Raw genomic sequence first — 15,804 nt, 5'->3', positions numbered from 1 at the left:
TAGGAAGATGCTGAGGCCTCATCTCAGACTGCGCAGGGAGATGGCAATGGTCAACCCCTCCTGTATTCTACAAAAAAAGACAACCACATGGCTCTGTTGTCTCCAGACTCCACCGCACAACTTTATAGCTGTCAACCCAGTAGGATTGACCTAGCTTTTCCAGGAATTGGCCTCAATTTCCAGTGACTACTGAAAACAATCTTAGAGATTATAACGTATTGAGGGGGGAGGGGCAGATCTCCAAAAACAGCTTCATTCCCTCAGAGCTGATAGCCCCACTACTACCTCTCCACGTGTTTGTGAGATTGCTTAACTTATTGCTTAAAAAAAAAAATGGCTACCGGAAGTGCTGCGTCCTCCTCCCCGTAATGAATCCCTCAGTCAGTTCATAAATGTTTTCTTTTTCGGGTTTGCTTTGCTTTGCTTTGCTTAAAGCAATGGGCTTCACTTCCTCGGAGCAGCAATGCAGCACTTCCCTGCTTTTGCTTCTTTAAGGGCCGAGCAACAGAGAGGTTAATGTCCTCTCTTGTGCGCCGGACTGAGTACTATTGCTTTGTAATCGGGTTTTGAGTATCCTTGACGAAGGATCCAGGAAGCTCATCTGTCTGGAGCCTTTGGGAGGACACGATGAGAAATACATTTCAAACTATAAATAAAACGATCTTAGGCCGACTTTGGGACAGCTCCAGAAGGATTATCATTTCAGACTTTCAAGGGACACGCACACACACGTGCATAGTCAAGGGCAAAGAGCACATCTTTCCACCTCCGTCTCTGGCAATTTGTCTTAGCTGTAATGGAATGATCTTTATTTAGTATATCGGAGGGTAAACAGCAGTTCGGTCGTCTGTTGCAGAAGAAAAAGGCAGCGTCCTCCTATCTCCAAGAGTAACAAAGTGCTAATGCCGAAGCACTGACTTTGTTGGTGTACGATCCCGCCACAGTTAAGCACTATGGAGTCCCATTTATTTCAACAGGAGGAGACGTGTACATATGCGTAATCTTTCTTCTGTTGAAATCAATTGAACATTAGTGCTCTTCGGAATGAGCTTTTATAGCCCGAGCCTGTCCATGCTTACTCGGAAGTAGCTCCCATTCGTTCAATGGGTCTTACTTCCGCGGGAGTGAGTGTAGGATTGCGGTCAACAGAATCCTATGAAAGAAGTCCCCCCTGTGTTTATGGCGGATTCTTAGGTAAGTGTGCAGCCTTACAAAGCATTTCCAAGCATGCTTCCTCAGAAATAACTACCACTGACTGGATCCTATTGAGTCCCGTGGATCTTACAGAAAGCGTGCAGAGCATGACCATAACTGGCTTGGGTTAAGGCTCGGCACAATCTTAGGCTTGTTTACCCAGAATTCTATTCAGTGGTGGGTCTTACTTCCTAATAAGTAGGTTTAGGGATACGTATTACACAACCTTAATAAAAAAATAGCGTTAAGACTCTCTGAACTTAGTGAGACTTGTTTCTGAGGAAGCCCGCAGAGGATTGCATGGTTGGTCTTGAAGGCGGCCCAGGACTATTCATTCCTTTCGATTTAACAGGGAGACATGGGGGCGGGGGAAGCCTCGGGTTGCATTCAAAAAGAGAAAAGTAATGTGCACTCTTGGGCTGACATCTGTGCAAACATGCATTGCAACACCCCCCTGAAGGATAGAGTGACTTTTCACCCACGTTGAGTGGGCTATAGAATAAAGTATCCCTGCTTTCTCAGTGAGTGTATCCTCGATCGTCACCTACCATATTCATAGCAAAGAGGTTGGGGTGTTTTTTTAAAGGAATGTCATCACAAATTCCATGAATGTATTCCATGAATAATTCCATGATTGTGATGCATTTTAACTTCTTGTTAGCCGCCTTCAGTGACACAAAGGATAATGTTTATAACAATCACAATTAGCCTTTGTATAGAGGTTTCGAGTGTTCAAAGTGCTTCACTTGAATTATTTTCTTGTAATTCGTACAACAACCCTGTAAGGTAGCATTTTCCTCATGTTAGGGTGGAGGCTGAGACAGAGTGGCTTGCCTAAGGCCGTCTAATGAGCCAGTGGTACCGGCGAGATTCCAACTGGGGAAGTCCTGATAGCAAACGCAAGCAGTCACTAGCGAGCTCTAACAGCAATAATAAACACAACCCGGAAGACCGTGTGAGTGTGAGTGTTTGCTTCAGTTGGGAAAAACCAGGGGTTCTACCTGCTTGCTTTTTCTTCATTTGGCCGTTGTCTCTCCCTTGGAGGTTCGAAGACCGACCATCTTCTGGAAAGGCTGCACATCTTCCCTATCCATTGCGATATTTTGAGAGGTGAAAGTAATATCCAGCCTGATTTTATGCATGTTTTCTCGAAAGTAAATCACACGGTGTTTAACGGTGTTTATTCTCTGGTAAGTGTACACAGGGGTGTACAGATCTCTCCCTAAACATTTGAGGAGTTCCCTCCTCACTCCCCACCAAAATATATTTTCCTCCCAACCCCCAAAAGTGTCATTCCTCTAACTCCAAAGAAATGTATGTTAGGAGTTGCTCCTCAAGCCTGCTTCTCAGTCTGCACCCAAGCATGGACGTAGGATTGCATCCATACTTGCGGGTGTATTGTTTCTCAAATCTTGTGAGAAACAATACACTCTTCCCCCCCCTCCTTCCTTCCCCTCATGTATTTTATTTTATTTATATATTAAACTTCTATACCGCCCAAACTTTCGTCTCTGGGCGGTTAGGATTTAACCCACTTTTTCTGTAAAGCACAACCTCCCCCCACCCCCATGTAGTAATAGTAATCTTCGAAAGTCGCTCCCTATACTCTATTTTAACCATGTAACTGTAAATAACTGCATACTCTTCCTCTTGCCTCAATTTCCCTCCCCTATATAGCATTGTAGATTCCTTGGGGATAGAGACCTATTATCTTGTACTTTGTAAAGCTCTGTGTACACTGATGGCATAAACAGTAGTATGTCTATTTTTGTGCTGGAAAATATTTTCATTCTTCATTTCTCCGGAAATGGCAGAATCAATGTTAAGATATTAAAATGACTGGCTAACTTTAATCGGTAGCCTTCTTCTGTCTGTCCTTCACCCCTCCCCCTCCCCAATTTCACACTTTGCTGTCTACTTTGCTGTAATTGAAGTTTTACTGATCTACTGTAAAAAGTGAAGATAAGATATCAAGGTGTGGGGAGCCATCCTCACGACTCACGTCGGTACTAACTAGTTCTGGCTATTCAATTAACAACCCGCCAGAAGTCCACAGGGAGATCGTTCTCAGTGCAGCTATCTGGGGTCTTTTGCATGTCAAAGGTTCAGACCCTGGCATCACAAAAGTCTTAGTGTGCTCTACCACTGTTAAGACAGCCTCCCCCGACACCACCACACCCTGTTCTCATAGGCAGCACCAATATAGGTAGCCCATCCACCGGAATTAACAGGGCGAAGGATGATTTCTGGTGTGTTCCTCACAGTAGATATGCTTAGGAGAGGGAGGAGGAAAGCGAGACTGAGCAAAATCCAGCCAAACTTGAGCACTTTTTTGGTCTTAGGTGTCCTTGAGATTTGGAGTTCGATGCAAGGCATGATTACTTGGAGCTAAGCTCCATTGAGTTCAGTGGGGCTTAAATCTAAGTGAATGAGCAGAGCTGGTCTTCTGGTAGCAAGCATGACTTGTCCCCTTAGCTAAGCAGGGTCTGCCCTGGTTGCATATGAATGGGAGACTTGAAGTGTGAGCACTGCAAGATATTATTCCCCTCAGGGGATGAAGCCTCTCTGGGAAGAACAGAAAGTTTCAAGTTCCTTCCCTGGCAGCATCTCCAAGATAGGACAAGATTTTTTTTTATAGGACAAGATTTTTTTTATTGAACCAACAAACTACCAAAGCATACAGTACGTTGCCAAAGCACAATTATATACAAAGTGGTTGTACATGATATATCTACAAAGATTTACACACAAGGATTTGGAAACACACAAGTTATGAAGTATATGCAGGTAGTACTGTAACTCGGGGGTGGGGGATTACAAGGCACATCAGGTAATGGGGGGGGGGGGTTACGTCCGACGTCCATTTCCACAATTTGTCCCATTGCTGTTTAGAAGAGATACTCTTGTCTTTTTGCACATAACCATACAAACTTTTCCAGAAGAGATTTACTGTCTCATCTGCGTGAACCTCTTGGTCGCGTCTTCCCTCCCTATTCCTATGCAGGAGCATTGCATAAATGACATACAGGTTTACTAACCTGATTACGAGAAGGGGAACGTTCCAATTCCCTAGTATGAGGGCACCTGTTCAGTCCCGATTCCTTTAAGGTTTCTTTTTGGGACCTCGAAAGGATGTTCTATCGCTCAAACCCGAGGTTAGTTCTTCCCAAGTCTGTTTTTCCAAATCAGGCCACTCTAACAGCTTGCTTACTCCCTGCCACACTCTTTTGGCTACCACACACCCTTTTAAGAAATGTGAGTGGGTTTCCCTAAATGTTTTACCTAGCTCACTAGCTTTCTGTTTGCAAGTGATTTTAGGGCACTCTTGCTGGGAGAGATTCCTGCCTGCAACCTTGGAGAAGCCGCTGCCAGTCTGTGAAGACAATACTGAGCTAGATAGACCAATGGTCTGACTCAGTATATGGCAGCTTCCTATGTTCCTATGAGCACAGGATTGTAGCTTCAGACACGGGTAGGATCCGGCTGCATATCTCATTGGTCTCAATGGCGGAGATGTAAGCATGTGCTGAGCTGTCCCCAATCGATCTTCAAGTGCTTAACTTTGACTGGGTCCTACTTGTAATGATGGAAGAAGCCTGCTTTCCTAATTTCTTTATGCACGAGTGCAAACGCTCCCCCTCTCATCTAATGTCGTATCTTCAATCCCCCCAAAACAGATTTCTCTCTCCAAAAAGTAGCTTTCCTCTCTTCATAAGAAGATGCAAGTGAGGAGCTGTTCCTCCAGCTTTCCCTCTGTCTTCACCCCTGTCTTTAGGTACCCTTCACACGTTACAAGAGCGCCATAAAACGGGCCCGCGGCAAAGTGGCTCTCAGGGAGGTGCTTTACCGTGTGAAAGGCGCTCTGGTTCTGTTTTCTTGTGCCGCTGCTGTTATGAGGCTTCTCTTTGGGAAAGCGGATTTAGCCTGAGGCTGAAGTCAATTCGATGAGGCTTATTTATTTCTACTTTCTAACTGATTTCCGGGGCACTCGTGTGCCTGGAAGTCACACGCTCTCGTCTGGCTGGCCGTTTCCCGAATACTAGGAGGAGGATGGGAACTGCTTTGGTCATCACTGCGGGGAAGGAAAGGTACTAGACGCATAAATGAGCTTTAGAGAGCTGAGTCCTGGCGCAGAAGTCTTTTCCCGGCCTGGGGTTAATCCATCCGCGGCGGTGAGATTTGCTTCTGACTGGACTCTTGTGCAAGGCGCGCATCCCAGTCCTAGCGTCTGACTTACTCAGAAGTAAGTCTCACCGCGTTCAGTGGAGATTACTCCCACTAAACGCGCATAAGATTGCAGCCCAAATCTTTCAGGATCGGGGCCTGTTGGCAAAGGTGTTTCGTCCTTCACTTATTCAATTTGCATGGCAGCAAGGGTGTGGCTCCAGCGGGGGCAAGCGCCCCCCTCAGAAAAGTAGATGTCCCCAACTGCCCCCCAATTCTGTGTCAGAAGTTGGACGCTGTGGTGCACCGCTCGCCCGCCCAGAAACGTACTTCGTTTGCCCCTTCTGTCCCCACCTCAATTTGTTTTCTGGTGTAGCCACTGTAAGGGGAGGCGGGGTTGCTGTGCTCCTCCTTGGTATATTCAGGTATTCCTTTACCTGAAAATGTTTTTCTCTACTGACATGTATGACGCTATCGAAATCCATTGTAACTGGAAGAAAATATTTTTGATTTCTGTAGAGTTTACTTTGGAGGTAGTGCAGTAGAGGTCAGTCTCGAACTCAATAGGTGACATGAGGTAAGTCTCTGTTAGCTCAGTTCCCCATCTGCCTATTGGAGATCTGATCATAATATTGCCTTAGGGTCAGGAGTGTACCTATAGGTTCAATGAGCATAGGATAGTGGTTAGAGTGTTGGATGGACTAGGACACAGAAGACCTCAGTTCGAATCCCTATTCAACTATGAAATTCACTGGGTGACTGGGGCAGGAGAGGAGAGCTGGTCTTGTGGCAGCAAGCATGACTTGTCCCCTTATGGCTAAGCAGGGTCTGCCCTGGTTGCATATGAATGGGAGACTAGAAGTGTGAGCACTATAAGATATTCCCCTCAGGGGATGAAGCCGCTCTAGGAAGAGCAGAAGGTTTCAAGTTCCCTCCCTGGCTTCTCCAAGATAGGACAAGATTTTTTTTTATTGAACCAACAAACTACCAAAGCATACAGTACGTTGCCAAAGCACAATTATATACAAAGTGGTTGTTTGTACATTATATATCGACAAAGATTTACACACAAGGATTTGGAAACACACAAGTTATGAAGTATATGCAGGTAGTACTGTACTGTAAGATAGGGCTGAGAGAGATTCCTGCCTGCAACCTTGGAGAAGCCTCTGTCAGTCTGAACAGTCTGTCAATCTGTGAAGACAATACTTAGCTAGTATGGTCTGACTCAGTATATGACAGCTTCCTATGTTCCTATGTATCACTCAGCTTAACCTACCTCACAGGGTTGTTGTGAGGATAAAAACCATGAGCTCCTCAGAGGAAGAGCAGGATATAAGTGTAAAAATAAATAAAGAATCCGGCCTCCTAACTCCACCCCTCTTATTCTCTTAATCTCCCTCACTCTGTGGGGCCACAGGGAGAGGGTCAAACATGGCCCCCTCTCCCCTAACTATGCCCCTGCTTAGGATCTATGACAATATTATGGGTTTGAGGAATGATGACTGAGATAATGTATGTGAAATACTTCAGACTTCACATACAATGAGCTCATTCACACAATCAAAAGCTGTGTTCTACCCAGGTTTGGGCGTTGTGTGTGCACCTAATTTTCATTAGTATGGAAGCAACTGAAAGAGGAAAACCTGAGTAGAGGTGATTGTGTGGAATCAAGGTAGGAGGAAAAGTTACCCAAGTTTTCCTCCTACCTTGCTTCCACACAACTAAAAATTGGGAGCACACACAACTCCCAAAAGTGGGTAAAACACAGATTTTGATTGTTTGAATGACCCCATCGTATGTGAAGTCTGAAGTATTGTCTCTATTAAAAAGAAAAGTTCCAGGAATCAGGTTCCTGTAAATGATTTTGCTGTCTACACAAGGCTACGGGGTGGGTGGGAGGAGGCATATGAGCTCACCAAATATAGATCAGTAAACCGCAGGGGCTTTTCTTTTTATTTTCTAAATATATATGTATAACTTGAAGAAATTGCGACGCTGTTGGGGTGGGGCGAAGGTGGAGGCTTCATGTCCTTTCTTGCCTCCTTTATATATCTTTGAAAGATGATGGGTACTGTCTTCCTACACACAGAGGATAGGTCGCCGGCGATCTCAAAGACCAGTACACGGGCACGGGCTACCAGCTAGAATTCGAATCAGTCACTTAGTTTCAGTTTGGTTTGGGGTCCCCCCCATTTCCAACAAGTTTCCATTTTGTACAGTCATGATGCTGAATAAAATAGTTTCCCTGCAAGTCAAATTACTCCTTAGATCTTTCAGTCCGATGATCCTATATTCTGAAGAAAAACTGATTAATTCCTGTGGAACTTATTTTCAACTAAGAAAATAGCATTATACACGAATTTAGTAACTGGGCGTAGGATTGCAGACCCCCAATCCGATCCTGTGTATGCTTCCTTAGAAGTCCCATGAATTCAATTGGATTTAGTAGTTTCTAGAATTGCAGGTTTAATATTGACAATGGGCGGAATTTGAAAAAAGTCACCCGAAGTTCTATAGAAGTAAATGGGTCGACAACAGTTAAGCGCATATCCCACTAATTTGAACGGGACTCTTGACATATTTTTGTTTCTTAATTGTGCTCAGTGGAAACACCTCAGCAGACGTCAAAAACTGATGGCATTATCAGAGCTTTAAAAACACATTAAATATTTAAATTCCTGCGGATCTACTAAGGTTTTTTTTTAATCCAGTTATTGCCTTTTTAGCAACTGTTCACCTTTTAAAGAATGGAGAATGGATTATTTGTGTAAGTGATTTTCATCAAGGTTTTTTGTTTTTTGGTAAAGCATCTTTAAAAGCAACAACTTTTGGGAAATTAACCTCCCCGCCGTTTTAAATGGGGGAGAGTGACGTTATCATTTTCAGATCAGGTTGCGGTCAGAGGAAAAGCCTGAGGAGTAATTCCTCCCTTAAATATTTGTGAGAAGAGGAATGGCACTTTTAGGTGGGAGAAATATGGGTTATTAGATTGCGGCGGGAGTTCAGTAAAATGGGGGGGGGACTCCTCAAATGCTTTGGAGGTGGATCTGCACCCCTATTAGAACGATGTTAGAAGAAGATGAAGAGAAAGGAGACAATAAATTTAGCAGTTTATATAAATGAAAAGCGATATACCGCCTTTCCTTTCCTTACAGAGTCGCCCGAGGCAGCTTCCAATACATTTTAAATGCGTCAATAGAAAAACCAAAACCAAGCAGAAACGGAACACAAGAAAAATAACCAGTCTACCGAGAGAACATAAACCAGTTGACGCATGTTCTCCAGAGTCTGCACGAATTAAAGGAGCAGCTTTGACAAACTGACAATAAATTCGGGGGCACGATTCTGCTCCATTCAAAATCAGCGGGAGACTCGTTTTGTCACGGACTTTAATCTGAGTTGGACCTTTATAGCCTTAAGGATTTCGAACGTGCAGGAGTTTTGCTTGGTTTTTATAGGGATGACTCTCGAGTGATTCATTCATTACCCTAACACTTTGCTTCTCAAAGCATAAAACCATCATTCCCCATACCCTATAAAAATTAAAAAGAGGCTCAGATATAGAGACACCCCCCCAAAGGGGAGGGGGACAAAGACTGGGAGTATATCTCATTGAACAGACACAGTGGTAGTTACTTCTGAATAAACATGCATAAGATTGCGCTATAAGAAGAAATTGGAACAAGAATCGTCTCTGAAGGCACAGGAATGCCACGGCGGATATCTCTTTAAAAATAATAATAATAATAACAATTAAACTTACATGGGCACAATCCAGCCAAAGCTGCAACACTTTTAATTCTATTGATTTTAGTGGGAAGGTCAAATATTATACCCTAGGCTGCAATTCTAGGCACATTTACTTTAGAGTAAGCCCCACTGAATTATGTAGGACGTAGGCTGCTCTGTAAAGCTATATTAAAGACAATGAGGGGGAAATGCTTAAACCTTAGGTGGCTCGTTCCCTGTGGCTTTTTTCCTATAAATATAAAATATTCATTTATGTAGACGGTAAATTTGCATTTCCCCTGCGTGTTCTATTTTGTTTAATGGAAATGATCCTCTACTCAGCCCTCCCTGCAGTTCGGGTAAGCTTTAATAATTATTCCCATTTTTTTGTTAAGTGACTTTAAAGTCTCAGTTTTGTTTGAATTATACATATTTGGGGAGGTACAGAGAATTTTCTTCTTGAATTCTTGAAAGTTCTCTTTATGTGATAAAGTTGGAGAAGTCCGTCCTAAATTGATTCCACACCCCATCTCACCCCACACCCCCAAATACCTCAAAAAAGCAAAGGTCAGATATGGGGTAGAATAATTAATATACGTTACCCGCCTCAAGCTCTTGGGATGAGGTGGGCTATATGTAAGAAAAAGAAAAAAGAATCTCCACAAAAGCCTCCAAGATAAATAATTAATAGGAAAGTGGTGTTCATTGTTTTCTACTTTCTTCCTTAGACCTTTTAATGATCATTTTTATAAGTATTTATCGGTGTTCTCATTAACCACATGTGGATCCTCTCTGTGTGTATACATATATGTCGTATTAAATTTGAGGAATCATTCTCTTAACGAGCAGGTTTTATAAGTTAATGAAAAAAGGCATTAAATCAGCTGCTCATCCCTGTTGAAAATGTATACGCATTGCAACTAGCTGGCTGGCAACCATTTCAGATGTGCTTAAAATATCCCAAGGACATTATGCCATGTCTCTTCCCGTCCCACCTCCTAAAATCCTGGGTTTCGCAGATCTATCTATTTATTTATTTATTTGAAACGTATGAATCGCCTTTTTTTATTTTAGACGCCCGAGGCAATTTACACTAAAAAGTTAATGCAGATAGAAAATAGAAAACAATATCCAAAACAAAAGTAGCATCAGAACAGCTTAAAACACACCAATGTGCTTCAGCGCTTCAGATCTGAAATTAAATACCGAGAACAGAGTTAGTTTTAAGTGCTCTGCGCACCTTAAACTCAACAGTGCAATAGCTTACTAGTGAGCTAGTAATCAAGGGCTACTGATTACATTTTTATCTTATGCTTCCTACAAATAGCTCAGGACATAACTTGCTAATCTCCGTCCGTTCCCACAACAACCTTGCGAGGTAGGTTAGGCTGAGTTAGAGAGAAAGACAGAGAGAGAGAGTGGCTCAAAGTCAACCAGTAAACTTAACTATGAGACTGAGACCTAAGTACGTTGATCTGGGAATAAGCTACCTTGGACTCCATGACTTACTTGCAGTCCGCGCTCCAAGTAAGGATTTGAACCCAATTCAGCCTCATTACAACTCAAACAGGCTTACCGCTGCACGACCCAAGTTTCTTGGATATCTGTCTCGTAAAAGCTTTGTCGCATATGTGGGCGTATTATACAGATGAGGCACAAACAGTTTGTTTGGGCCAAATTAAATAGAACATGATGCAGCTGCAGCCAAAAGTAAAGCACATTCAGTCTCATAACAGAGAGCGTATGTATGTATGTATGTATGTATTTCAAAAGTTATATCCAATTTTATTTTTCCTGTTGTGAACTTTCCCACGGAAATCAACGGGACTTCACCATGTTCTAACTTTGACTGCATTGCGCCCCAAACCTTTAATGCATTTGGAGAATGAGAATTGCACTCTTTTTCTCAGTTTAAATAAATATTAATAATATTTATTTATAATTTATTGTTCTAATTTATAATTATTATTTTGAATAAATAAATAAATTTATAATAAATAAAATAAATTTTAAAAGTTTGTTTATTTATTTAAATTCTATTTCTCTACCACTCCACCTTTGGCGATCAGCTTTGGGTTACACTTTTGAAAAGTCAGATAGCTATAGTTATAGCTATCAAACTAAGACAGAATAAATTAACATTCTCTTTTGCCCTCTAAATCAGGTATCAGCGAGTAGAAGATCCGGGACTATGTCCGCGCCCCCCCCCCCCGCCATTCTCACATAATACAAAGGCCTGAAGGGATGGCTGTAAACTTAATCCTAGCCACTAGAAGTATCCCTACACAGAAAATATTACAGAAAAAATTGTTTTGCTCAGGGTACCCAGAAGGCCTCCTTGTTTGCCATAGGTACCCGAGTGATGCACAGATGAAAGAAGGTCCGAATCTGAGTTTTGACATCATCAATTACATACAGCAAGGGTGGTCAAAGCTGGGCCCCCATATGTTATTGGACTACAACTCCCATCAGCCACTGCAGCTGGGGATAATGGAAATTGTAGTCCACACTTCCTGACATAGGTAGCAAGCAGCCAGGCCTGCAGGTCAGTCTGTGCGGATTTTTAGCAGTTGTTCTCTCTGGTCTTTAAACATCAAGAAGATTAGGTACCAGTAGCTTCAATGCGACACGTTTACTTTGAAATCCCATGGATTTTAATGAAATGCATTAAGGTCCGAGTTCAGATTCCACGTAATTGTGTGCTTAAGTTTGTATCCTAAAGAGGTTTAAGTCCAATTCCAAATACCACTCTGGATGAAGCTGGAAGAGCTTTGCATTGCAGCATCAAGAGAAAATGACTTTGGCAGTGCAGTTCTGTACTCACTCACCTAAGAGTAAGTCTCACTGAACACAACCAGACTTACTCCTGAGTAAACCTGCATAGGCTTGCACTACAAGCCTTGTTATTTCCTATAGGGCCCATGTCACATTTTAAAGGCGTTTCTGTGTTTCGTTTTGTTCTCATGCATTTTTAAACGTGTATAAGGCATTAGACTCTTTAAGGGTGGGGGAAAATAGCCTAGACATTACTTGTTAAAACAAACAGTCTGCAGAGGAAAAAAACATTTGCATCTGAGATGATGAGAGGCCAGTGAAATATTTGAAAGCGACTCCGCCTGATGGATGTTGTCTTTAAAGCCTCAGGGCACCATCTTGTCAAAGCGAAACTCTTTTTAACCCAATAGTGCGGAAGAGCGAACTAGAATTTATACATACATTTCATACATACATTTCATTATCGTGTAATTATTTTAGAACCGGGGTAGAATTAAAAATGCATATATATCCATAATATGCTTAACTTCCTCTATTAATATCAAGGGGACTTAAAAGTGCTTTACTGTGGCCGAATCGTGTCCCTGTTGTTTAAAGCAGGGGTTCTCAACCTTGGGTCCGCGGATATTATTGGACTTCAACTCCCATAATCCCCAAAAGCCACTGGGGCTGGGGATTATAGGAGTTGAAGTCCAATAATATCTGGGGACCCAATGTTGAGAATCCCTGGTTTAGAAGTTTTATCTAGGGGGGTGGGGGCGAGGAAATACAAGTTGTTGAAAACAAAGCAAGATAATTGTTGATTCCCGAACGTGCAATCCTATGCATTTGTTTACTAAGAAGAAAATCCCACTGTATTCACTGTGTTCAGTGAAACTTATTCCCTAACAAGTACGTTCAGGACTGCAGCCTACATCTCTTCATTCTTTCATTCGATTTCTATACCGCCTTTCCAAAAATGGCTCAGGGCGGTTCACACAGATAAATAATAAATAAATAAGATGATTCCCTGTCCCTAAAGGGCTCACATTCTAAAAAGAAACACAAGATAGACACCAGCAACAGTCACTGGAGGTACTGTGCTTGGGGTGGATAGGGCCAGTTACCCCCTGCTAAATAAAGAAAAACCCCACGTTAAAAAGTGCCTCTTTGCCAAGTAACCAGGGGTTATCTCTTACAATAATTTAAAAGACCAAACCTCGCACGTTTCTCCATAAAATCAAATTAAAAGCACAAAATACTGAACCTGGAGCTGGGTCTTGATTCTTTGTATAAAGATAAGTGAATTCCCTTTAAAAAAATAAATACAGAAAAGCGTAGACGTTTAATTTTCCCCACTCCCCGGATTTGTACTGGAGCTTGGGACCTCCCAGTCCCATCTGAACGTTGATGGAGTCGACATCAACAAGATGTCGACAAGAGAACTTACCAATAGTGCATCATCAGAGATGATGTGTGTTGTGTATGAGGAGCCTCGACCCCGGCTTATGAGAAGAAAAACCGGGGTTGAGGAAGGCGAAGTCCTTCATAGAGGGAGTTTAGTTCCCACAACGGGTTTTTGTTTTGTTTTGTGCATTTAAAGGTCTTCTGGGTGGCTAGCTGGTGCTGTGGCTTTCTTGTTAATTTCGCATCGCTACTGCCGAATCACTGACTCACTCAACTCCCCTTTCCCCCCATCTTGGCATAGATGTTCAGTTCAAGTTTCTCTAAGGTCAATACTTAAGAAGGATAGAGGGGGAATCTTTTATGATTCAACAGCCCACATTTCTTCATCGGAGCCTGGAGAATCCTATGAAATAAAATACACAGATCAACACAGGGGATCTCATCCCAGTAGCCCAGGTGTTGTTGGATAACAGATTCTATCATCCCCAGCAGCCACAATGGGGAGTTGTAGTCAATAAGATCTGGGGGCTCAAGTTTAAGAATGCTTGCATTTCCCCAGTGGTTCATTCGGAAGCTTTTTTTCCCCATGGAGGGTAAGGCTCCCAAAGCGAAAACCTGAACTGATTGCTGAGTTTTATATCTGTTTAAAAGACTTCTAGTGTTAATTTCTATGAATCTCCACAACTAATGTTCCTAAGGACCAGTTTGTCTTACTGACTCTGTCGAAAGGGAGTTGTCCCCCTCGTTTTACTTCTATGGAAAAGATATTCTGGTATTATTTCCCTGTCGGATTGGTTCATTGATACAGTCATTGACGTGGCTTGATGTCTGCCATGAATTGAGTGTGTGGCTTTGGGTGAGACACCATGGCCTAAGTTTTCCATCTGTGACATGAGGATAATGGAGACCTACTTCACAGGGTTGTTGTCAGGATAAGCATCAGAAAGACATTTGGAAGACATTCAGCAAGTTGCTGGAAATGATGTATTTCTTTAGAAATGTGAGAGACAGTCAATTGTTTCCCCCTCTTATCCTATTTCTTTTCCCTCCCTGTCTTTCCCTTCCCCCTCCCCTCTATCTTTTTTTCATTCTGCAGCTATGATGGTATACTCTTTGGTTAGGGGTTTGTTGTTTTTGCCTGCACAGTTCCATAAAGTGCAATGTACACTGATGAAATAACAACAACAATAATGAATAATAATGTCATCTTTCTAGGAAGGTTCTGGAATGCCTTTAATGATAATATATATTTAAAAATGATAAAGCAGCACCCAGTATGGCCTGAGAAATTTATCTCTTCATCAATGCCCAGTATATGATCATAAAAATGAATAATTGCACCAGTAAATACAGGGCCAACTCTCTCTTCCTAGCCCTTCACTTTTGCTCTTCTCCCCCCACCCTCACTGCTGCCATTTCCAAAACTATACTGTTTAGCACAGGGGCAGCCCGAGGATTAAATGCCAATCTGGTAAGTTAGCCTTATTGCAACAGAAATTGCCAGGGCAGTTCAAAGAGACTCCCAAATTTCTCTGGGTTGTATGTGTTTGGTTTTTTTTTTTTAATGCAGTCTCATCTTCACAGGCTGAACCAGCTGAAGGCTGTTCTTATCCCAACATGCTTAATTGGTACCTTGAGTCCAAGGTGTCATTATAGCTCTTGGATCATAGTTGCAGGTATAGTAGCTAGGTGACTGGAGGAAAGTTGGTTGTTTCTGAAATCCAGTAGAGTTATGTGGACGAAGCATAGGGTGGTGGTCTGGAGGCCTGGTGTGGCCTGGAGTGGTATATTCTCCCTGCAAAGACCACTGGTACGACTTTAGTGAGACACTTTTGCTTTGGTGTTACAGAGTCATCTTCTACCCACTCCAGTGTGCACAGAAGCTGGCGGCACCCACAAGCTTGTTGCGTGAACAAGGGCCAACCTATATTTGAATTGGGTCTGTTTTATTAGCATCAAACGCACACAAGTCTTGTAAGTACATGTGTTCTACTGATGTGGGAGAACCTTTGATGGTGATTTATTGGGGGGGGGAGAGGCATCCAGTCTGTAATTGCCCTCTTTTTAAAAAAAGTGCTTAGACTTTCTACACATCCAAACTAACCCTAATATGGGAGTAACTTGGCCTTGTGGAAGAGCGAGATGCCTCTGGCTTGTTGTATGAAAGAGCGATAGAACTCCTGATGTGAGACTTTCTGCCCACGTAATTCATGACAAAAGTGTGAAGCTGGGCTGCTAACGTGGAAAGGGTGTTCTGTGGCATTCAGTAGCATCTACTTCCCACATGAGTGTGTTGAAGACTGCAGCCTGAGTTGAGGACTCTTTCTCCTCCGCCACAAAAAAGAAGATTTCATCTACTTGTCTTTCAAACAATCACAGGAAAGAGCCCTAGAAGTACACTGTGTCCAGTAGTCCCCAGCCTTTTAAACTAAGGGGTCCACATTTGACCACAAACTACAACGTGAGACACACTCAACATTGTTACCACGTCAGTCCTCTCTCTCTCATCCTTCCAGAATTCTGAAGAAATAGAAAATGCCCCTATGACTCCAT

Source organism: Hemicordylus capensis, chromosome 2, assembly GCF_027244095.1.
Source record: "Hemicordylus capensis ecotype Gifberg chromosome 2, rHemCap1.1.pri, whole genome shotgun sequence".
Taxonomy (NCBI): domain Eukaryota; kingdom Metazoa; phylum Chordata; class Lepidosauria; order Squamata; family Cordylidae; genus Hemicordylus; species Hemicordylus capensis.
This window is presented reverse-complemented; position numbering follows the sequence as displayed.